Raw genomic sequence first — 26,245 nt, forward strand, 5'->3', positions numbered from 1 at the left:
TGGCAAGCATAACATTTAAAAGACTTTCCCTTATGTGCCAACTGATAGGAATGCAGTGTTTGAAGCCAGAGTGCTATGGACCAGGCAGGCAGAAGTTGTTCTAGAATTCCTATTGATGTGAAAATATGAAACTCTGCCGAGGAATTAAAATTCAGGAGATTAATCTTGACACCTTGGACCCAAAACTTAGAAGCACATCTCACCGTGTTAGGACATTTTCCAACATTTACATACCTCTCGGCTTTTCTAAAGGGCATGTCTGTGTTTAATAAAAAGGCTTCCTCACCTTTCCTCATCCAAAACCCATTTTCCTCACACATTCCAAGGAAACCCAGGCAGACAGATTAACCGCAGACAAAAAGAATTGCTACATGGGGTCTTTACTTTATTGAAACAAAAGCAACAGGTTACATAGTTAAATAGAAACAATTGCTATGGGGGGTGGAATGCTACTTCAGAAGCTGTCTGGAAGATCTGTCAGGGAGCTTTAATTTCTCCTAGGAAAACGGCAGAGATGGAATCATAATAGAATGCTAACATTTCATGATGACAAGAAAAGATTATACAGGAGGTTGAATCATCCAGAAGAACTGCCCAAGTCCATCCAGATGTTCCTCACCTTTAGGCTGTCGGGAAGCTCAAGTGTATTTCGATTCCTTTTGTAAATACAGTGATACCTCGGGTTACATACGCTTCAGGTTACAGCCTCCGCTAACCCAGAAATAGTGCTTCAGGTTAAGAACTTTGCTTCAGGATGAGAACAGAAATTGTGCTCCGGCGGCACGGCAACAGCAGGAGGCCCCATTAGCTAAAGTGGTGCTTCAGGTTAAGAACAGTTTCAGGTTAAGTACAGACTACCGGAACGAATTAAGTACTTAACCCGAGGTACCACTGTATAGAATAGAAAAATAGCTTATGTTGACATCATACAGAACACCGACATTCCATAAAAGTGGGAAGGATTCTATTAAACCGACAGGGGATTGAATCAAACAGCCATGGAGGCCACTCAACCGTTGAATTTCCCACCCTTTAAAAATACCGGGAAATTCATATGCTTCTCAAACATTCCTTTGTAAATGCAAGTATCTTCAAGTACTGTCTTTTCTAGACTGGATTACCAGATACGTTCTTTAATAAATCCCAGAAATGTTCTTAACTGTGTTCCTTTGTAAATAGAGGCAATTACCCTATTTTTCTGTATATAAGACTATATTTTCCCCCAGATTTGTGAAGTTTAAAATAAGGGGTTGTCTTATACACAACATTTTCTTAATTTTGGATTTTAAAAAATAGGGGTTGTCTTATACATGGGGCGTCGTATACACGGAAAAAATCGGTAATTGTTTCAAGACGTTTACATGCATTAAGAGGCAGGGGTGGCTCCCTGTCTGTAAAAAGTATTAAAAAGGGTGTGCCTGTCACATGGAGCTACCTTTCATTTCCTCTAAGACTGGTCCTACTAGCTGTCAATAAAAGATCTCAATTAAGGGGCTTTTGCTTTAACCTGGGAAAGAGCCACAGGCAGTTAATTTTCCCATGACACTATGGATCCGTGTCTTGGTGAAGAGTAAGGCTAGGGGAGCAATTAAATTCAGTTCCTGGTTAAACCTACCTAATTCAGACTTTCCAAAATAATGCACAAATCAAAACACAGCCATCTTTCAAAATTCACATTTCTCCAAGTTTTGTAGCACAGTTCTCTGACCAAGCAAGGCAAGTAATGCAATATAACAGGGTAAAGGATGCGTTAACATTTCATTCAAATAGTAAAAATAAGAAAAATGCTTGGGAATATATTGGTATTGCCTTCAAAATGTGTATATTAGGAAAAAGTCACACCAATGAATTTTCATGAGAACTTTAAAAATAATAATAATAATAATCAGAAAGCTGGTGCTGAAATGTGGAGAACTGAATTTAAGATTAGATAAATGAGGAACTGAGGAAAACAGAGTTGGCCCTCCCCAGTTAAGTGCCAACTATAGGCATTGCTTATAGCAGAGGTGGGTAGCTTGTGCTGTGGCCCTCCAGATGTTGCAGGACACCAGAGTCCTTCAGCTCCAGTCACTATGACCAGTGGTCAGGAGTAATGAGAGCTGTGGTCCAGCAACGTCCAGAGATGTATCCCACCCATGGCTTACATGAATAAGTATTTCTCAAGATCTTCCACATGGTGGCTGTCCTATTTAAACTCCTTGGCTGACATTGTTGATTGACTGATTTCCTGCAAGGAACTCAAAGTGGCATACTGTGGTACCTCAGGTTAAGTACTTAATTTGTTCTGGAGGTCCGTACTTAACCTGAAACTGTTCTTAACCTGAAGCACCACTTTAGCTAATGGGACCTCCTGCTGCTGCCACACCGCCGGAGCACGATTTCTGTTCTCATCCTGAAGCAAAGTTCTTAACCTGAAGCACTATTTCTGGGTTAGCAGAGTCTGTAACCTGAAGCGTATGTAACCTGAAGCGTATGTAACCTGAGGTACCACTGTATATGGTTTTCCTTCTCTCAATTTTTCCCCTCATAACAATTCTGTGAGGTAGATTAGGCTGAGAGGCAGTAATTGGCCCAAGCTCACCCAGCGAACTTTATGACCAAGTGGGGATTTGAACCCTGGTCTCCCAGGTCTTAGTCAGCACCTTTACATCACCTCAGGTACTTGGGATACAAGCTCTGGAGTTTTTCTAGGAAAAATCAGCTTATGGCCTGAATTCCATTCTGCTGTACATTGCATGGAATGTGCTTCTAATTCTATAGAACAGCCTTTTGACTCTTGAGACATCGTTGAGGAATTTTTATAAGTTAAATCTCAGTTCCTTGTCTCCAGTTTCAGTCACATAATGCTGGGACAGATGGTTTTAATTACGTTATTCAAAGAAATATTAAGAAACAGGGCAATCTAACAACAACAAATGCACACACAGAGAGAGATTTGCTTTACCACATTTTTATCTTTAACAAACTTCATTATCCCAGTGTCAAAACAGTACCAGCCACACAAAAGTCGGAAGTATCAGAAGACCTGGGGAAACCCCAAAGTTGGAAAGAAATGCAATAAATCTTTAGGGGGGAAAATGACAGGGCAATGAGAATGCTAACTTGCTGCTGGAGGGAAGGGAGTGGATGATGGGAGTTGTAGTCCAAAAGTTATGCATCCCTATCTTGCAGTCTGTTACATTACCTGAAATTAGAGAGTTTGCCCTGGTTTACCTCCCGTATTGCTCTTGTGAAGGATTAAAGAAAGGGGGTTATTACTAACCAATCACCGGCAGCACATATGCTACTTGATGCAGGCAGTATCCTAATAAAAAACTCCATCATTCTATTAATGTAAACAGAAAGCTAAAGTATGTTTTCGAGTTTGAAGACACATTCACTGCATTCCTAAGCTTTTGTTTCCAGTGTATGTGTATTCAAGCCATTTCCATCCCAAACAGAATGTCTGCCTGTCTTCACATTCAGCCAGCTCTGCATGGAAGTATTTAATACCACCAACTTAATCAGGCATGAGTTTGGATCTACATGCAATTTCTGCTTTGTATATAATATAAGGATTAATAAATGGTCTGGTCTGCGCTGTACTTAGTACTTCATACATTTGTTTCCACAAAATATCTTGTATTTTTAAACACTTGTGGTTTTTTGGGGGGTTGGTTTTTTTTAAAATGATATTTTATTGAATTTTAACAATAAAAAATTGTAAAACAAACAGTAAAAAAACCACACAAAAATACAAAAACACAAAAATACAAAATACAAAAAATACAGACCATTAACATAAAAACAAAAAAAACCAGAAAAACAAAAGTCCCTCTTTTTTATCTTCTCCTCTTGTGCCCATTTAATCATAGCAGATTTTACCGTTTCTTCCTCAGTATTCCATTTCAACAGCAAATTGTACATTCTTGATAGTGTCTTAGCATTGGGTTCTAACAGTTCAGTTTCTAATTTTGATTTTTCCACCTGAAAACCGATCTTTTTATCCAGATTATATACCTCTCTTATTTGAAAGTAATGTAACCAGTCTCGCACCTTATCTTTGAGCTTCTCATAACTCTGTAATTTCAATTTGTCACCCTCCTGTTCCAAAATTTCCCAGTAATTTGGCCATTTGGCCTCCATATTAAGTTTTTTCAAGGCTTTCGCTTCCATAGGTGAAAGCCACCTTGGGGTTTTGCTCTCCAAAAAGTCTTTATATTTTATCCAGACATTAAACAATGCTTTTCTGACAATATGATTTTTAAAAGCCCTGTGCACTTTAACCTTGCATACCACAAATATGCATGCCACCCAAAAGCATTATCATAACCTTCTAAGTCCAAGATGTCTGTGTTCTCAAGAAGCAGCCATTCTTTCAACCAGCAGAATGCTGCTGATTCATAGTATAGTTTAAAGTCTGGCAGGGCAAATCCCCCTCTTTCTTTAACATCAGTAAGTATCTTGAATTTTATTCTGGGCTTCTTGCCCTGCCAGACAAATCTAAAAATATCTCTTTGCCACCTCTTTTTTTTTTTAATGAATATTTATTGGCATTTTCAATAACCACAAAAAAACAAAAATAGACAAAAGAACAATAACAAAAATACAAAAATACAAAACTTAAAAAACACTTAAAAACACATAAAATTTCAGTTACTTATTTTCATTTAACTTGTTTCTCAGACCTCCTCACACCTCCCCTTCTTGTATTCCAATTTAAATTATTAACTCAGCAAATCCTTATTACTTATTTCTCAACTTTAGCTTAATAATTTATTTTCACATGTTGTTATTTTATTTTTCCTCCTCTTCCATTTCTCAATTTATTTTTACAAACCTTATTTTCATTTAATTTAGACCATTTTGAAAACCGATTTTAACTTATCCAATCTTAAACATCAATACTTATACATCATTCCTCATTCTTAAACATTTTCCTAAAGTCGACCAATATTTCCCTTCCACGGCTTTCCCAATTTCCATACAGATAGTAAAACAAGATAAAAACAAAGCAAGTTATAATTATATACCCTATGGATTCCCAGACTCCACCCACCCCTTTCCCGGTTTCAGTCCCCAACAACCATCTGTCTCAATATACTGTTTAGCCTGGAGAACTCACATCTGAGGCTCTTAAATCTCTTTCAATTCCTCTCTGCCGGTCTTTTTGATAGTCCTTAATGTTAAGTCCCAAATCTCGGAGAGGCTCCGGCCCAACAGAATCCATGTTTCTTCCAGCCAGACCTCCATACTTAAAAGTAAGGCCTATGGGGTACTCCAAATCTTGTTTCATACTCCTTTCAAGTCCAAATATCCCCAAAGCTCCAACTTCCACCTTGGTCAAGTTTATAATCCTTCGATCTTCAGATCTCCACATAAGGAGATCTCTCAGTTTTCCACTCTCCAATTCAGGCTAGGCTTTCCACATCAAATTTTTATTTTCCTTTGTTGCCATCCTGTCAGACCACAAGTTGTAACTCTCCTTTGACATCTGCAAAATTGCAGCTCCTCCTTCCTTTCTTCAGGGGGAACATATGTCTCCTTCTCCATATTCTCATGGCTCTCTGGTAACTGAGAGCTCTCAAATTTCTCTGATTGTCCAATTGAATAGGCTTCCTGCTTCAAATCCTTATCAGGTTCAACCACATTGTTTACTTTTAAGTTCAAAGTTGTGACGCTTATAGCCAAAGCATCAACTTGGCCTTGTAACTTTCCCAAGAGAACAAATGCTCTGTCCAATTCAGCCTGGATTTTCCCTCCTCCAGCCATTGTAATGTCCCTAAACCCCCTCTAGGGGGATTTTGGTTCCTTAATGTACCTTTCAGCTCAAAATCCAAAAATCAAGTTAGTTTGTATCAGCCCTTTCTTATTTTCAAGAAATTGTAACAAATATAACCAGCAGCAGCAACAGAAACAAAGTTCTCTTTTTCCTTCTGACAGCTAGCTTGACAGGGTCTGGGGGGGGGGGGTGAAACTTCAGCTCCCAAAGTTAATCTTTTATCCTCCAGTAAAGTTTCTTATAATGTCAAACCGTGAAAGTTAAAGTCTTTTTTAGAAAAAAAAAAAAAGGTTTCTCTCGACCTTAGATGGCAGGTTCTTTGCTTTAGATTATTTACAAAGGGGGGGGGGCGGACTTCCTTTTTAACCCTTCCCCGCTCGTCCCTAATTCAACAAAATTTTCTTTAAATTCCAATTTCCGTATTACTCACGGGTTGTTTCTTTAAAGTCCAATCGTTCCAAGGAAAAAGTCAGCGCTTTCTGACAATGGCTTGCGGCTTCACTCCGCAGAAGGAGCAGTCTACTCACAGCACCGCGCCGCACCCCGTCCCCGTTCTGGAGCCTTTAAAAAGGCTCCTTCACAGCTTGGGGGGCGCAAATGGTGCCCGCCGAGTCACCAGGTTCACAGGCATCCGCGCCTGTGATTTTTAAGGGTCCCCGTGTCGCCGCCGCGAACAAGACCCGATCCTGCGGAGCCGATTCCCTCCGGAGCTCGGAGGGAATCCGCCATTAGTCGATGGCGCTAACCCGGAAGCCACCTCTTGAAACAATCCATCTTGTCTATAATTTGCAATGATTGGAACAGAAACAGCATTCTTGGCAATACATTCATCTTTATAACAGCAATTCGACCAAGCAGGGAAAGCTTCAGGCTTGACTATATTTCAAGATCTCTTTTCACTTCTGACCAGCATTTCTCGTAGTTGTCTTTAAACAAATTCACATTCTTGGCAGTCATATTCACCCCCAGGTATTTTACTTTCTTTACTAACATCAAACCTGTCTCCTTCTGAAACCACTCTCTCTCAATCGGCGTCAGATTTTTCTCCAAAACCTTGGTTTTTAACTTATTCAATTTAAAACCTGCCACTTGACCAAATTCCTGGATCAGTTCTAGAGCCCTCTTAGTGCTAGGTACTGGCTCCTGTAATGTCAATACTAGGTCGTCTGCAAAAGCTTTAAGTCTATATTGTTTAACTCCGACCTGGATACCTTGAATCTGGTGGTCCCTTCTAATCATATTTAGCAAAATCTCCAGGACCAAAATAAAGAGCAATGGAGAAATTGGGCGGCCTTGTCGTGTCCCTTTCTCATGTATTTTTAAACACTTGAAAGCAATTCCCTCTAATTCATACACACTCCACATAATAAATCTATTATGGTTAACTGTAAATCTCTAGACAGTCTATTGCTCTTGACAGGCTTCCTTTGAAATTGTTAGCATTTCACTTATTAGAGGAACCTGTGTGAGTGTTTCCATGGCAGAGTTAAGCTTAGCTCATAGTAAGGAAAATCATTGCATCATCAACCACAAAGAAATGATTTTCCTCAGATGTGGAGAAATTATCCTGTTTCGAGGATAGATCTGGAATAAACCAATACACACACACACACATCAGAAGTCTGACAATTTGTTCTTGCACAGCTTGGCCAGGGGGTTATTGTTCCTATGACATAGAATCGGGGGGGGGGGGAATTAACTTATTTTTATCAAATCAAATACTGCTCCATTTTTGGAACTGTGCAGAAAGAGGATGGGCACTTTTAAAAGGCAGGAAACAAATAAGGAGGAAACTCTCAGATGAGGTAGAAGAATGGGGTAGCTTCAGGAGACATAAAATGAGGTTGGGGGTCATAGATGGTTGGTTGTCTGTATTGGACCATAGATCTGTGTTTTATGCAAATCTCTGGAGAACAAAGAAAGGGGACAGATTCTGAATTCAGTGTTTACTAATCCCCAATCCCAAGGGTCTTTGAAGTATAAACTGAAATTATTTAAGATGACAATTTCCATGAGGCCTAATTTTGCTGACAGCTCCTTACCTGCATGGTGAGGGAGGATGTAGCAGTGGTTGGCAGTTAAGAATTGTTGCTCAAATTAAGAAATCTCTTCATCACCATTACATTCTAACAGGAATTTCTGTCAATCTAGAACACATGTAGAAGAGTTGCCAAGAGTAATCAATGTGAGGGGTGGTGGAATAGCCCAGTGTAAATGTACTATCTGGATTTTATAAACTATTGTGGAATTTACAAAATGAAGTGTCACTGGAAATTATGGAATTTCTCGGCTTTAGATAATGTGAACCAGCATTCAGTGAGTCACGTTTGTCAAAATGGCCTAGCAAAGAATGAGGGTGTTGAGAATGCTGAGTTCTAATCTGTGAAGCAGATGCTGTCTAAATCTTGTTTATATTTTCATTTACATTTTCATGATTCTGTACTCTGTGGATAGGAAGTCAGCTAATACTGTTTTCACTCATGTAAAAGAGATTGATTCAATACTACTTATTCATGTTTATTATTACTACTACTACAGTAAACCTGTGCCATGAAAATAAGCAAAAGAAGAAGTATCACAACCCAGAGGGACAGAACAAATCAAACCACTGTGAAAGAGCTTCCGCAGTCAAAAAATTATTTACTTTGAGCTGCAAGACAGCTAGAGTTCAACCACCCTTGACAACGCCTCATGAAATGCAATAGAAATTGAAATTATGCTTCCGGATCATGCAATAGATGATATTAAACGTGACCAGACCAGTATCCATATGAGGGCACAGCCATTGCTATAATAATCCTAACAATATGAAATATGATAGATATCTTCATTCTTCATATGACTTGGGGATATGTGGCAAAGGCCTCACTAAAGAGCGGAAGAGCATTTTACACACACGGGGGGGGGGTGCAGGGACACACACACACAGAGTGGAACTGGATATACTGTGCCTGCTCAGACAACAGAAAGGAAGAGAAGTTTTACAAGTTTTAAGGCTCCAATTCAGCAAAGTTAATCACAACTAAATCACACCGAAAGCAATGGAATAAGACTTTGTCATGACTACCAACAGGCATGACCACCACTTGTTTCTAGTGCCATATATGCCAACTTTGCTTGCACTCAGCAGTGGCTGTCAGGGGTGACAACTTGAATAAAATATTGTGGGGGCCCAAATAAGCCCTGCCCCACATAATCAATCACATGACCTAGTGCACACACCCCATTTGAATGGGAATGCCCATCAACTTTGTGGGGGCCTGGCCCCCTCAAATATTTTATTGTGGGGGCCAAAGCCCTCACAGCCCCTAGGAGTTGGCTCCTATGGTGCCTGTCATTTTCAGAACTTATCCGTAAACAGACCCCTGTGTTGCAATATAGACAAGCTGAACAATATAACACAACACAATGGCCAATAATAATGGCACTAAACATTATTTATAGACTCATACAAATGATCAGAAATTGCAACCAAAGTCTCTGAATCTTCTTCACCAGTCACGGTAGAATAATTCAAAAGTTTGATATATACATAATCTGTCACAAATATCGCTGGAACAGAGTTTCCGGACAACCAATCTGTTTCGTTCCATGCTTCATCAACCAATCTTGATCAATTCTTCATCAGCCAGACTTGTAAGAATTGATATGGGAAGAATGCAGTTCAATTTCTTAACAAGCCAATATTACATGTAAGCAATTATAAACGCTGTAGAAAATATACTCTGGATCAGTGCTCATATGATACTGTAGCCACTGATCAGCACTTAGCCTTAGACAGCAACACTATGATAAACTCCTGCCTTCTCTATTTAAGTTAAATATTTATGTTGCATTGTTATCCTATATTGAGTAATTAAATCATTTGCCTTGACAGATGGCAAGGTGCATTTGACAGTTCTCCATGGATACCTCACAGGCCAAACTGTTCCACAGCCTTGTGGTGCAGGCAACAGGTAGCAACAGAAATGGACTTGGATGAAACCAACCAGCAAGTGTCAGAGTGTGGGGGCAATCAGGCAGGATGCTAAAGTGCTGCTTTTAAGGGTTGTAGAAATTATTGTTCACCACTACCACGCCATAGGACAGCGTTTGCAGCCTGGGTTACAGCTAGGGATGCAAAAAAGGGACCAACTTCTATTCATATTCATTGCATGCAGCAATGCTCCCTTACTGCTGGAGTTTCGCTTCTAGCAAAAACAACATTGTTCACCTCACTGTCCACAAGGCTTTATGCAAATAATTATGTAGTTAATTAAGCCGCCATGACACTACTCCACACTATTCATTTTAATGCAAAGGAAACATAATGCAAATTGGAGGAGGAGACCTCAATTATGTATTATTATATATTGTTTACAGATGAAACAAGAGTGAATGCCGATTCTATTCACGGGATTGACTTCCATTCTGGACACAGGATGAATATTGCAATTTCTGCTCTCATTTCTGTTTTCTTTGGAATTCTCTGACAGGAAGCAAATGAACAAACAGGGAGGCCATCTATATAGCTGCCCATTTAAGTGAATGGGCTTGGCGTGAGTGCCACTGCCATAAGTAAATGCCACTGCCATATCCTCCCCCCCCCAAAAAAAAAGCTCAACAACTGTGTCCAGATTTTCACTTTTGGGAATATGGCCCTCTCTATGGAGCCATCTTTAACACCTGCTGAAAACTCCTTTACACTCTCATGTCTTTGCTGACAATTAATACCAGTGTCTTCTTAATCTGTTTGTTTTGGATTTACTGTTTGTATATTATATTATATTATATTATATTATATTATATTATATTAGTCACAAGGCTACTACCACATAGATGTATAGCTTCCCATATTGATTTTGAACTTCTTTCCTTTGCAGCTGTAATTATTATGATAATCACAACAAATGTTCTTGCTTTTAAATCACTTGCTTTTTACACAATTTAATACTGAATTTTCCCAAGCATGGACATCCAAACATTGATGGCTATAAATCTTATATTTTGAACCCATTCCGCCTCTAGCCATGTGAAATAACTTCGGGGTCCCAAATCAGATTGAGAAGCCTGAGCCAAGCCCTGCTAATTAGGTGTGCTGTCAAGGTTCAAGGAATCTTATCCCTCCCCTGGAGTGACAAAGAAATGTAGCTCTTATTTCAATGATGGCATTGCTCCGAGTAAAGTCCAGCCCCCTCCGTCTCTCTTATCCTACGTCATCCCTGCACTGGTTGATATGGGCTTTCTGCCTCTGAGCTTTCTGTTCTACTACTCTCACTGCACGCCTGGTCCTGGGAGAGGGGGGCTCAGAAATGCTCTCCAAAGACACTGAGTCTGTCAGTTGTCGCTCCCCCGGTGTTTCTTCTTCCTGCTGTTCCTCTCCCAATATTTCCTAGCTTTTACCCTCTGCAGCCTCTGAACTACGTCCTTCTGCAAACCACTGTTCTAAATCTATACTGTCCTCCTGTTCTCAGGAAGGTTCAGGAGAAGGGGCGGCAGCAGAGGTGGAGCTAGCTGCTCCGGACCGGAGGTGAGCGGCGAGCATCCCAGGGGGCAGCGTGACAATGTCATCCCCCCTCAGGGATGACATCCAGGGCAGGCCGCACCTACCACACACCCCTTCCTCCACCAGTGGGTAGTGGCCCCCACCATTCCTCCTCAGTCCAGCCCCTGACATGTGCCAGGGCTCACCCATTTTGCTTGTCTGGTTATTTTGGCCATGCTATACCCATCTGCCCTACATGTTGTCATCTCTGGTGTCAGGTGTGGTGCAGGGAAAGACCTGACTCAGCCAATGTGGTGTTTGCAGGTATCTGCACAGCTGGTTGTCAGGTCTTGTGAATTCCCATGTAAAGCTGTGCCCAAGACCCAGCTACAGTAGAACCTTGACTTACGTTTGCTGGAAAATTCCATTCCACCTTTAGTTGCAGACATGGAACTGTTGCATGTCACATGACTCTTTACAGACCAGCACAGCTTGCTGGGAACTTCCGTTGTGTGTATAGCTTTTGCTTTTTTCTGTCTCTCTGAGGAAAATAAAGGGAGACAACATGTTTTATTTGTCCTGATTTATGCTTAATAAATCTTTAGCTGTTAGTATGTTTCCACAAGCCTCATGCCTGTTCTGTTTGAGCAGTATGCTCTGCTAATATATTGTGCCCTGGCTTTGAAGCCTGGGTCACTCATTTATGTCACACCAGAGATCGGGGGATCGTCACAGCTGGAAGGGCATGATCCAGCTGGGGGCTAGCCAGCCGGCATCCTGACCCCCGAAGGATGCTGACAACGTTACCCTGGGGTAACGTAAACTTCGGGTTACGAAAGCGGCAAACCCAGAAGTATTTTTCCAGGTTTTGCTACTCACGCATGCGCAGAAGCACTCTATGCGCAGCGCACATGCACAGAACAGGCACCTCCAGTTACGGAAACCTTGGGATCCGACCGGAGCTCTGGAACAGATCCCATCCACAACCGGAGGTACCACTGTATAGTGATTAAAAGTTATCACAGTGATGTATGTTAAATGTTGCACTTTTTTTAAAAAAAAAGTAAAACATTTTCCTTCTTAACAGAATATTAACTAGATCAATCAGAATTTCCCTTAGATGTTGTTTCCCTCTGACTTCCACTTATTTGTTCCCAATGACACACCACATGGACATCAAATTATCTGCCCGCTGAGCATCTATCAAAGAGCTACGTTCGGTCCCTCTGGTAGAAAGTAACTTTGTAAGGTTGATTCCAACAGGAAATATAATAGATTTATGTCCAATAGTAACAAACAGGTGCATCTGCAGCAAGTGCAATCTGGGTTCTTCTTCAGGTTTTGTCTGACACCAGCTAGCAATTTTTGATGGAACTTCTGATAAATGTATCATTTGTAGCTTTAAAAGGTTAATTATCAAAATAGTTTCACCCTGCCTAGTCAAGCGTGAAACCTATAGGAAGGAAATTGAATCAAAATGTGCAGAGCAGGGATGTTGATAGATTCTTTTAAAAAAAAACACTGCAGGATTTATTGTTTAAATAATTATCCGTCCTTTTTATGGTGGTCACCAGACAAGATTTAGCTCAGAATTGGAAGACAGCTGCTAATTTGACACTGAAGGCATGGTACAAGAAAATCTGGAACATTGAGTTCATGGAAAAACACACACACAAAAAAATAATGCCCCAAACAAAGACAATTTTGAGAAACATTTTTATTCAGCACATCAGAAACAAGAGCGAGACCAGGACTCTGCCATCAACTGTTGGCAATCTCTGGAGTATCTGCTGAGGCAATGAACATGCTATTACTTAATGCCTACATCTGATCTCAGTATTGACACACGATTTGTTAAATAACTTAACCTCTATGTGAATGATATTCTGTGTGTACACACACACACACACACACACACACACACAGGGAATGGATGGGGAGGAGAAAGTCAGGAATAGGGAGATATTTTGAGTTAGACAGTTTTTCTGCATTTAATTACTGTTTTTAATTACGGGGTTGTTTCAATGGGATTGTTTTATTGCATATTTCACATATGGATGTTTACATTATAATGTTTGCATGTTTGGTTGTATTTCATCCTTATAAATCTCTAAGAAGCCTGGGTTGGGATTAAGTGGCATATAAATTAATAACTAATAAGAGTAACAGGCTAAGCAACAGCAAGAAACAGAGTAAAGATGAGATAGAGAGAAGCAACAAGAGAGGGCTAAGGACAGAGTTGGAGAAATCAATTCAGTTCACATTTAAAGGCAAACCTACCCAATTCACACTTTTTGAAACAAAACAGGCATCCTTCAAAACTTTGCCTGTATTTTGCAGTGCAGTTCTCAGGCCAGGCTACATCTAGAAAAATGCACAAACTAAGACAAACTGTGCATAGAAGTGCATTTATTAGTGAAAATAACACACATGCAAATGCATTATATCAGAGCAAAATGCATTTGCAAATAAGTGTATATCTGGCAAAAATTGCATGGGAAAATGTATGCATTTGGAGGAATTTGCTAAAATTCTGATGAGTTTTCATGGGGACTTTTCCCAAAAATGCAAACTGAGGTTGAAATATGGACAGGTGAAGCCGAGATCGGAAAAATGGGAAACCCAAACTGACAGATTCACCATCCCTAGTGGGGGGCTAGCTAGATACATTGTGGGGATTCATATGTCTCTGTCTCGCTGATGAGGGCTGGCAGCTCTACTGCCTGCTAGGAGGGCTGTGCTGTTTGCTTTCCCCAATGCTCTGCTGGTGTACTTGGAAATAAACCACATATTTCAAAAACAAGTCTCCAGTGATCTCTCCTGCAAAAAGGAAGCCAAACCCCGGAGCTTCTCACCGCCTGGGGGATGCAGGGAGCATGTAACAATATTGTGTGGTGTTTTGTTCTTGGGTTTTTTTTAGATTTTCCTCATCTTAAATGCCATTCCTCATGTGAAAGATGTGCTGCAGATGGCTACAGTGCTATAGGCATACAGGCACCTTTTGATGCTGAACACTAACACTTCAAAGAGCCACCATCACAGACCTACACTGTCCTTTAGTTCTAAATTTTAATCTGGTGGCCTTAGAGAATATATTGGTCTATTTGATGCCAGTTCTGTGCATTTTCAATGTTCTCTGTGCTATATATTCTCCCCTGAGTTTGTTTGTACCCTCTTTGCAAAAACAGTCTGGCATACTTGTTTACATTATGCATTTTACTAGCACTGGCCCCATAAACTGAGACCTCTATATTCGTCAATCTAAACAATACCACTGACCTCTAATGCTTATGGGAGATGAAGAAGGAAGTTGTCCATCAGCTGTCTGTAGTCTAGAGGCTCTGTTAATGATGAAGAAACAAAATGGACTTTTTTTTTTTAGTAAATAAAAATAGCATCCAGCAGTAGGAACATATTTCCTGTTCGCTGTGGGAAATGTAATTATAGGTGACGCATTAACCTTGGTTTATTTCCATTTACTTTTTTATTATTAAATGCAGTTGGGCAGTTTTATAGTTTAGTACCTTCCAATTTAAAGTTTTCAGCGGAAGCTCTCTCCCTGAGAAAGAAAATTTAACTTGCTCTGGGCTGTTAGCATCCCTGTGACGAGGCGGTTTTATATTCTCCCTGCTTTTAAAGAAAATCGGCAGAAGGCAGTATAGTTGCTTGCTGTGTATGTCCCCATTCGCTCTTCATTTGAGGTGTGATATCACCTGTCTTCAGGCAAAGGGACAATCATATGGATTACTGGTGCCAGAAGCAACCCATTAAGGTCTAATACTAATTTATAATAATTGATTATTTATACCCCGCCCATCTGGCTGGGTTTCCCAGTTGAAGAAAGGGACAACAGAAAGTTGAGAAGGCAGGAAATTATTATTTATACATCATTATATACTTATCCCACCTTTCTGCCAAGGAGCTCAAGGTGGCATGTATGGTAGTCCTCCCTGCACCCACTATTTTTAGTCTCACAACAACCCTGTGAGGTGGGTTAGACTGAGAGGCTGCGACTGGCCTGGGGGCACCCAGCAAACTTTATGGCCAAGTGGGGATTCGAACAATGATCTCCCCAAATCCTGCTCCAGCATCCAAACCATTATGAGTGTTTTGCAAGCTCTGGGTCAGGGACCAACAATGAATTTGAGTCCACTTCCAGGTGGGCCTCAGCATCTCAGCCTGCCTCTTGGTTGTGCTTTAGCCCTTTGATTGGATAGAGGCTGGTACTGAGAAGCTCTCTGTCTACACAGTGCATAGGCACATGTTGGAACAGGGATTGATTCAAGAACAAGGTGAAAGTGAGTGTAATTGATGCTGCTATTGAGCTGTCCAAGCCATCAGGGTTCGGTCAGTCAGCCAGCTACAAATCCACCTAACAGTTACATCATTCAACCCACATTTTACCAGCTTCCTCACAAGAATATCATGGGGGACTTTGTCAAAAGCCTTACTAAAAGCAAGATACACTATGTCCGCAGCATTTCCCTGATCTACTAAGTTTGTAATTCCATCCGAAAAAAAGAAAAGAAATCAGATTGGTCTGGCATGGGCACTGTGAACAAGTCTACTTATTGCAATAAAATTGTAGGTAACGGAATGGACGACGCTGGAGTTGTTGCGCTTGGATGCACTGTAGAATACAAGCCACATCTCTATTCTTGAGGAGAAGAAGAAAAACCCTCAACAAATATTTGAGAAGGCAGGCGATTGTCAAAATTGAAGGGTATTGCCAGCTGAAGTTCAAAGGGTGGGTGGCACTCATCATTATTTGTCTGCAGTGTCACATTGCTAAACTACCAATTTAAACAGAGAAGTGTTTCCACAGAGACGGAATCTGCTCTCACATTTTCTGAAGTAATTGACTAGGACATGTGTTTGAAGAAGTACATTAAAGACTTGTTGTGTCTGGAAGGGCTGACATCTAGGAATTAAGCTATTAGCTACTTCCTTCTCCTGCTACCCAAGAAGCTCAGGGATGCCAAAGTGTCAGGAACAGTTTACTAGTGTTACCCTCAAGAGGGTACACTTCGGAAAGGGAAAGGAAAAAAGGGGGAAAAAACAATAACCACCCAGCTGTTATATATTCAATGTTTTTATATGATTAATGTTGTAAAAATTGTAACTCCCTTTTGCAATTTTAATGAAGCTCTGTTCGGGAGGAACAGCTTGCAGCAGTTTCGCAGCTGTTTACATACTCATTACCCTGAGGTAGCTGTACACTTCAGAAATTAAGCTTCCATTCACCTTCACTTATGCTTTTGTAATCCCCATAAAGTCATTAGGCTGCATGCATCTCCCACGCAGCTGTAACTGGGAATTGGAGAATAGGCCCCTGTTTAGTTTCCTCCTGCAAAACTGCCCCTACCGAGTAAGGCATCAACTGAGCGTCATCTTTCATTTCATCTGAATTGTTTGCAGCCTGCCTCCGTTCTGAAAAGTCAGGCATATAGAAGTTAAAGCATACATATAAAGTAGACCAGGGGAGACAGAAGGTAAATTGGGATCTTTCGGGACATCTCTGGATGGTATAACTCCCAAAAGTTTAACAGGAAGCAAAATTGCAAAGGAAAAATAAATATATTTGCCATGACTGGTCTTGTGCTATTCACTTATCTCTTAACCTCCTTGTTCCTCACCTGTAAAATATGGACATTAATTGGATGCCTTTTATTGGGTTTTTGAGCAGCTTTTCTGGCCAGGTTTAGATTTTTTAAATTTATAGTTTTATTAAATTTCAAAAAATTCACATGTGCACCCCAAAATATAGATTTTTCTTTAGTTTTTTTAGATTTTTGTGACAGATTTGAAGGGAAGTTCCCGGGGTGGGTGCAGTGGGTGGGGCAGAAATTATCTGAAACCCCAGAGAGCTGCTACCTAGATCTTTCCCAGACTGCATCTGTATTAGAATCATTCTTAATCTGTTTTTAATGTTTCATCACTTCTTGTTTGCCATCCTGGGCTCTTTTGGGTGGAAGGGCAGGATAGAAATTTAGTAAACAAGACCTCAACGTAATAGTCATTCACAAACATCGCAGAATCTTTTCCTGGAAGCAAAGGTATCCCAATTAAAGGGTATCAGCTGTTCTAAACTGTATAATGTGTTTTTGCCTCCCACCACTCCAAATAAATGCATAAACCAGTTCTTGGGGATACAAATTGCGTGCCAAGTGTTATGTAGACAAATAACATGGGCAAAAAACGTCTTTTAGACATACAGATTATCTTTTACAATCTGAATCAGGTGAGGTGGGAAAAGTGCTCTTTGGGAGCAGTAATGGACTTGATGAGGACCAATAAATGTAATTCCGAGAAGATCGCTGGTGATGGATGGTTCAGCTGTGCACACATTGCTCAACCAGTTAAGCAGAGGACTGTAGTCTGCTACTTTTAGATTCACTGTCACATGAGGCCAAAGTAGACTTAGTGGCATGGAGTGACTTCTATCAGCCGATGTTCCAGCTATGGCGCCCTCCTGGATACAGGCAGCAGACTTCCCATGATTTAGAAACTTCAAGGCGAGAGTTACAGCAGAGCACTTTATGTGGTTCTGCCTGGGGAGAAAGTTCAAAAGCTGTCGCTAGTCAACTATTCTGTGGCTCCCATTTCATTTCTGTGGTTCTAACCTTTAAAGCTCTACATGGGCGGTCTTCTCTCATTCCGGTCTGTTCATTAACTGAGATAATCATTTGAGGCTCTCCTCCAGGTATCTCTGCCTTCTGAGATGGAAACTGAAGAGAGTCTTTTCTGTGATGGTCCCTCACCTTTCCAATGCCCTCTCCAGTATGGCTGCGAACATCCTGTCTCCGATTTTGGGGACCAATTCTGCTCTTTGCAGCAGCCCTGAGCTGAGGTGATTTGGGGCCACTCTGACACAGATCTGGGGGCGAGGCCCCAACTAATTCAGTGGCCTTGCACAGTGTCTAATGATGATTTTCAACCCCAATTAAATATGTAATCAGGTGGCAGGTAGAAGAAGATGTATGCAGGCTGCCTGTGTGTCTCTCCTTCTCCCCATTTGTCTTGCTGCCAGGCTGCCCTTGTTTTGAAAGCCCGGAATCACTCTGTATGGAGCTGGTCCAAACTGAGGGAATCTGGCACTGCCTCAGCCTTCTCCAGCTGAATCCTGCATCAACCCATACTGGCCCGATTCGGTTCAGGATCCAGGATTTTGTCAGAGTCCATATGCAAGTGGTACAGGGTGACTATTTGAATTGGTAGAGCTGCACTGTTTCTTATCATTGGGCTTGTACAACACTTAGTAAGAAGTGTGTGTGGGCTGCCATTGTCTGCCCACTAAAAAATATCAGTTATTCTCTGCACATCCATCGGTAAGGGAAGAACTTCCACATAAGAGGGTTTCCATACAATATTGGCTCTTTACCTCCCATTCAATAATTGTGCAAATCACATGACATACATTTTGAATTCATGTATTGCCTGAAGGAAAATCTGATCTACAGATCCATTGCCAAAAGCTAAACAAGCATACCATTTATTTATTTGTTTTAACGTGAGGGATGCTTTCTTCTAGTCATACACAATTTTCTTCCCCTCCCCTCAAAAAATGGTTTAAGTTTTCATTAACCAAAATACTGCTTTCTGTAAACTGAAGGAATGATGTGTTCCAGCCAATAGAGAACAGAAGCCCTTGGACTATCCCATAATGCAGTGCAAAACTTCTGCTGCCTCCCTTCCCAATTAAAAAGTCCAAAAGGGGCGGGAGCAGGAATGGGGCAAACATTTGATACCATCGATAGTAACAATAGCATAAACAAACAACCTTTTTAATGCTTTTTATTGCAAGCCATCCCGCTAACTCTGAGGTATTAGAAAGCATGAAATATAAATGAAGTAGATAAATGAAGCAATCGAACTTGGGCCACTGCATATTGTCTAAATTATAACAGGGAGACCTTTGTGCTTACATTGCCAGTATTTATTCATTAAGAATTCCGTCTATTCATAAAAACCAAAGGCACCGTGTTACTATAGCGCAGGCTGCATTTCTGTCATTAAATGCCTCATCAAAAGTTGCTTTATTCCCAATATTATTCATTCTCTTAGTTCCTTGCAAACTTCCTTTCCTTGCAATTTGCAGATGGAAATGTGATTGCGTAACCTTACTAAACAGTACTTTGGAGGTGAGAGCAAACATCACGGAGTGTAAAATAAATGTGGCAGGGGCTTCTGCATTCCTGGTTGCTTGGAAGTAAAAATGTGTGTATACAACTGTAAATATTGCATTTTATCCTCCGAGTCTCATGAAGAAACTTCTATACCTGGATGCTTGCAATTCTGCATGGATAAATCCTTCTTGCTCATCCAGGATCACGTTTAAATCATGGCTAAATACAGTGGTACCTTGGGTTACATACGCTTCAGGTTACAGACTCCGCTAACCCAGAAATAGTACCTCAGGTTAAGAACTTTGCTTCAGGATGAGAACAGAAATCGTGTGGTGGCAGTGCAGCAGCAGCAGGAGGCCCCATTAGCTAAAGTGGTACCTCAGGTTAAGAACAGTTTCAGGTTAAGAACGGACCTCCGGAACAAATTAAGTACTTAACCAGAGGTACCACTGTACTATGATTCATGCATTGTTCATGTAAGCTACTTTACTAAAGAACAGCAGTAACAATGAGGCTGCTCTGAATATTTTCAATCTCAATTTTCAGTCCCCAAAAAGGAATTATAGAAGCCGAGGGGGAATATTTTCTCCAAAACTTGTTAGAATGGTCAGCTTATTATGCACCTGTTCAGTTCCACTGTTTCATTTACCTGCTGGTGCTTTAATTCCAACCCCTTCCATTAAATGCTTTTTCCTCATCCTAGATTAATCATATTCACCACAGTGACATCAGCACATAACTCATCAGATTTTGCAAAGCGATTATGTCACTGAGGGAAATCACTGTCAACTGCGAGTGAGGAAAGAGAAAGTGCAGAGATCATCCCAGCTAATCAGGGGTTGTAAAATAAATGAGATGATGTCATTACACTACCTAGCCAATCCTGATGTTGTTGCAGGCAAACAAAATCAAACGAAGGGAGCTCATTTCAAGACTACCCCAAATGCCTAAAGTAGTGGGTATTTTTAGCTTAGCCCTAAATTACTACTAGATATAGATTCATATTTATTAAATTTATGAGTTCTGGCATCTTTCTGTAAACAGCTTTGAGGAGATCCTTTTACAACCAAATGGTATATTAATTATATGGGTTTTTATGAAAGAAATTGTATGAAGACATCTCAAGGTAATGAACAATAGAAATATCACACAATAGAAACAAAAGATACAGCAAAATAGTCACATCTGGTAAGCACGTCAGAAGCGTACCCCACCCAATGAACATCTTTCGCAATCACCACAAAATAATCTACGTACTGAAAATTCCCCAAAACAATAGCACCAGCATTCAAATCGCAGGTAATACAGAACTGTTTTAAAGGTAAAGGTACCCCTGCCCGTACGGGCCAGTCTTGACAGACTCTGGGGTTGTGCGCCCATCTCACTTAAGAGGCCAGGGGCCAGCGCTGTCCGGAGACACTTCCGGGTCACGTGGCCAGCGTGACATCGCTGCTCTGGCGAGCCAGAGCCGCACACGGAAACGCCGTTTACCTTCCCGCTGGTAAGCGGTCCCTATTTATCTACTTGCACCCGGAGGTGCTTTCGAACTGCTAGGTTGGCAGGCGCTGGGACCGAGCAGCGGGAGCGCACCCCGCCGCAGGGATTCGAACCGCCGACCTTTCGATCAGCAAGTCCTAGGCGCTGAGGCTTTAACCCACAGCGCCACCTGCGTCCCTACAGAACTGTTTTACCTAGTGCCAGAATGATGTCAAAACTGGCACCAGGTGAGTCTACCTGGGAAGAGCATTCAATAAACTACTACCAAGACTACTACTGTTGGCATCATTAGTGGCTAGCTGGATATTTTTAGGGGTGGTTCATTGCTACACTGCAACATTGTGTTGCAGATCCCACTTGTAACTAACGAATTCCTATTTAGTTGCTTAAAGGAATTCATTATTGGGGAGGTGATGAAGTGTTTCAGGACACTGTTTTTTGAACAAACAACTGATAAGAAAAAAAAAACTAGCAAATTATCATCTGGGTCAGAAAAAAAGAGCAGTGCCGCAGTTGGCCAAGAATATACTTTAGCCTCTGTCTCTTTGCGAATAAGTACTAAGACACGTTTGAAGTCCCATATGAATCAGAATAGCTGATAAGGATCACACTTTGAACATCAGGGCACCTTATTCTTTAGCCAGGAATCCTCTCCTTCAGTCTGCATTACTGATTTTTCAAAACTCCTGCAGCATCTACCATCCCAACTGCCTTTTAAAGAAGTAAATGGTATTAGCAGAAGAACCAGAAATTAGTGTCTTCAATATATTCATACTGGAGGGTTCTTATGAATTAATTAATGAATTCAGTGAATTATGAATGTCAGACAGATCTGTTTTGCTTCGCCCTTATTTTTGCTAATGAAATATATTCCAATAACCAGTTCTACCCTTGCAAGAGTCTAATTCACTTAAGAGGCAACTGTCATATTAATTATGTTTATATGAAATCTGTATTACTGTTTAATTTCACAAACACACACTCTTGTGACCTATGTATAAAATATAAAGATTCCAGTTGCTTTAAGAGGACCCCCACCCTCCAACGCCCCCCCTCACATTTTTCATCCAGTGTGTGGTCTGAGTAAACACTTTCCCAGTGCTGATTTGCATGCAGCTACTAGAAAAGTAATCATCATTTCAAAAGGAAGTATTTGATCTACACCACAAGTCAATGTACAGCACATGTTTCACAGTGCAGTTTTGGGGAGGCTCTCAAGAAAATACAGGTCAAATATAAAAGAGTTACTGTGTCTATACTTTGCTGAGACTGTAGGGCACACATGGAAATATTGAGCAGATGCTGAAATTTACCTTTTTGAGGTTTTCATTGCTAAGGATCAAGTTACTAGTCCTCACAGCCACAAAAAATAAATAACTGAAAACAGGTTGGGCAAGAATGCTGAAGTCTCAAAAAAACTACAGAGCTTTGAGGTAGACTTTTAGGGATATTCCCGGCACAAGGTGAGAGTCCCCTACTGCCTCTGACATTGTTACATTAGTTGTTTATAAAATGCTTTCTGTCACAAACTGAAATGTATTATAATCAAGATGAGATAATGTTGGCTGATGCAGAAGCTTTTGTATAAAATAGTTTTGGTTCCATTTCCTAACCTTTGACTTAGCTTGGAAGTTCTTGCAGCACAATCTGTTTACTTAGATGTTTGGAACACACTCAGCAGAAAATCTAAAGCAAAAATGAGAAGCTCTCATCCTACCATGATTTTAAAAAATAATAATAGAGCAACATGGCATTTGAGAGCTCCTACAACAACTTTGTAGGGACGCGGGTGGCACTGTGGGTTAAACCACAGAGCCTAGGACTTGCCGATCAGAAGGTTGGCGGTTCGAATCCCTGTGACAGGGTGAGCTCCTGTTGCTCGGTCCCTGCTCCTGCCAACCTAGCAGTTTGAAAGCACATCAAAGTGCAAGTAGATAAATAGGTACTGCTCCAGCGGGAAGGTAAACGGTGTTTCTGTGCGCTGCTCTGGTTCTCCAGAAGCAGCTTAGTCATGCTGTACGCCGGCTCCCTCGGCCAATAAAGTGAGATGAGCGCCGCAACCCCAAAGTGGGTCACGACTGGACCTAATGGTCGGGGGTCCCCTTTACCTTTACTTTTTACAACAACTTTGTAACCCTTCTTGATTCCCACTAGCATGCCTTATCTTCAGCTTTTGGACGAATTCCTCATCCAAGTGGCCTTGGATTTGTCTTGTCTATCCAACACCTGGCAATGTTACCTAGTCCACGAGCACATTATTGACATGACCTAGGGTGCTTACGAGGGACACGGGTGGCGCTGTGGGTTAAACCACAGAGCCTAGGACTTGCCCATCAGAAGGTTGGTGGTTCGAATCCCCGCAACGGGGTGAGCTCCTGTTGCTCAGTCCGTCCTCCTGCCAACCTAGCAGTTCGAAAGCACATCAAAGTGCAAGTAGATAAATAGGTACCGCTCCAGCGGGAAGGTAAACGGCGTTTCCTTGCGCTGCTCTGGTTCGCAAGAAGCAGCTTAGTCATGCTGGCCACATGACCCGAAAGCTGTCTGCGGACAAATGCCGGCTCCCTCGGCCAATAAAGCGAGATGAGCGCCGCAATCCCAGAGTCGGTCACGACTGGACCTAACGGTTGGGGTCCCTTTACCTTTACCTTTTAGGGTGCTTACTGATATTGGCATGCATGATTCCATTTGCTACTGAGCCCACCAACCAAAATACTCTGTTAGGTCAGATGCATAAAAATGATTTTCCATAGTCTACTCGTTCATCCCACGCATCTGATAAACTGTAAATGTAACCTGGGGCACTGCTGTTTAGTATTGGAGAAGTCAAATGCAAATTGACAGAGGAAATAAACAGTAGGCAGGTATCAGTGGATGTGTTGGTAATGTAAGATTTCTAGAATACAGCATCAGTAATGGCATTTAATGCACGTGTCGTGGGACTGTGCCAGTTTTTACTGAAAGTGTAGATTCTGTCATGGAAGGCTTAAAGGACACATGAGACAAGAAGCCAGATAAGAACTTCATTGTTTGTCTCCAGCAAGAGCAGAACACAAAATTCCTGACTCCACCTGTATCCAGTAATACATAGGAATCTGTCTTATACTGAATCAGACCATTGGTCAATCTAGTTCAGCTAGATTTGAGAAGTGCATATTGAGGAGGGAGGCTGCTTCAGGTAAAAGGAACCAGAGCTGTCTCCAGGTTTATGTAGTCCTTTCACTCCTGCCTGTAATAGCCTCTTCGCTGAGCCACAACACACAGAGCTCAGTGGAGTGGAAGGCCAACCAGGAGAGTTTTTGAGCTGTACTTGCCTGGAGGCAGAGTCATCACCCAAAGTCAGGTCCAGTCCTAGGGTCAGGCTAACAGCAATCCACAGTCCAGGGGTCAGGGAATCTGATGATCAAGGGTCAAGATGGGCAGGCAGCAGCAAGGTAGGGCTAGGAACTACAAGCGTTGGTACCAGCATCTAACTGCTGTTGGAAGCTCTTCTTAAAAAGGCTGCAGCCAGCTGGTTCTTCTCTGTGCCACTGAATGCTAAGCACCTGCAGGTGGAGTCACTCTGCCTTCTCCCCCTTCAGGCTACTGCTCTTCAGGCAAAGCTGACTCCTGGCCCACGACTGCCACCCTATAAAAGTCTGGGGCATCTTCCTAAAAATAGCAGGGGGAGAGAAGGAGAATTCTGCATTGTTGCCAACTGAGAAAGTAGAAGTAGAAGCAGCATAAAGGAGGATGCAGGGCAGAGGCAAGGAGGTGTTACAGGACCATCAGCAACTGGCTGACTGTGCCACCTGGTACCACCAGGCCTTTAAGGAACCGCCCAGGAGACAGCCGAGAGAGGAGAAGGAAATAAGGAAAGCCAATGGGAACCAAATCAGAGTGAAGCAAGAAGATTGTATGGGGCGATGAGAGAGATTTGTGCACTTAGAGATGCAACCCATTGTAAGTAAGGAATACAGAAAGCACAGTGAGTAAAGCACTCTTCACCAACTTGGTACTGTCTGAACTTCCCTTAGTCTTGGCCAGCATGGCCATATTGGCTGGGGCTAAAGGGAGCTGTAGTTCTGGATAGCATAAGATTGTTGAAGTCTGGACTAGTTGGAGAAACCATTTCATTATCAGTCACTGTAACATAATCATATCGGCACATTGGGAGAAAGCTGGTGTGCACTCCCCCCCCCCTTAATTTTTTTGCCTGCCACGCTCCCTTGAGTAAAAAGTTCATTCCTGTTTTGAAAAATACAGATAAACTGCTTTATTAATATTGCATCATGTTTTCTCTGTCTCACAGCTGCAATGTATTGAGACCCACCACTGTTTGCAAGCTATTATGTAAACATAGCAAAAACATTGCTTACAGTAATTAGGGTAGCTTTTTTCCAGCCTCTTTTTCCACTTTCCTGCTAATTAAATTTTAGAGATTACTGTAAATAATGTACTTTCCGGGAAACCCCAAATGCTTATCAAAAAATAAAACCAAAGACTTAATCTCAAATGAATAAAACGGATCCTTCTTTTTACCCTCATAAAAAGCTAGTATATCTATCTCTCGGTGTGGTATAAAAGCAGCCAATGGAAAGATACTGTATTTTCCCTTCAGAGGTGGGTGGTTCATTACACAATGGAATACGAAGATTGGAGAAGGAAGTGGGGGTGTCAGGTACAGGCTAGACTAGCAGGAAAGAATTCTGGTGAAAAGGATAATGGTGTATATTCCAGAGTTAGTGTAAGGCTCAGTTCACACTCCCCACCCCCCATGCCGCTGTGTAGGCTTTCCAAATCAGAAGCAAGCCTCAGACTCCATACCCACCTCCCAGCTTCAATATCTCATGCCTTAGAGGTCATCAGGAATAGTCTAAAGGCGCAGGATGCATCTCTCTAACTGAAGGTAAGTGCATGCTACCTGGTTGTTACCTGGATTGGAGTGAGCCAGATTTCCTCCAAGGAGTTCAAAGGTTGAGGCAAGGGATGGGCAGACTTGTCAATTTCTGTTTCTCTCTTTCTCATTTTCCCCAGTCTTAAATTCAGTTCTCCACATTTCTGCAGCAGTTTGCATTTTTTGCTGCACTTTTTTCTCTTTCAAGTCCTCTTTAAAATTTGTCAGCATTTTCGTGCAATATTCTTCTAATGGACACATTTCTCTATGCCATTTTACCTGATGTGCACATTTCCCCGAGCAATTTCCCCATATGTAATGCATTTTATAAGTTCTTTTCACTGATATATGTATTTTATATGTGTTTTCCCCCTGACATCCACATATTTTTCTGCAGATCGTTTGAGTGAAGAACTGCACCACAAAATTCAATTGAAGGCTGTGTTTTGGTTCATGCATTGTTTCAGAAATTGCGAATAAAGCAGGTTTGCACTAAACACCTAACCACATCAATTTCTCTCTCC

General features: G+C 41.5%; 1 long non-coding RNA gene across 2 annotated transcripts in view; it reads right to left on the bottom strand.

Moving 5' to 3' along the window:
* Positions 1–373: 373 nt before the first annotated feature.
* The window catches only part of LOC307217247, a 46,809-nt gene continuing 20,937 nt past the window's right edge, over positions 374–26,245 (bottom strand). For both annotated transcript variants that reach the window (XR_013839484.1, XR_013839485.1), the window contains exons 3-4: positions 11,635–11,766; positions 374–497 (exon numbers count right to left, since the gene is read on the bottom strand). This is a non-coding gene — a long non-coding RNA (uncharacterized lncRNA). The remainder of the gene's footprint in view (positions 498–11,634; positions 11,767–26,245) is intronic.

This window comes from Podarcis cretensis (assembly GCF_951804945.1).
Source record: "Podarcis cretensis genome assembly, chromosome: 5".
Taxonomy (NCBI): Eukaryota; Metazoa; Chordata; class Lepidosauria; order Squamata; family Lacertidae; genus Podarcis; species Podarcis cretensis.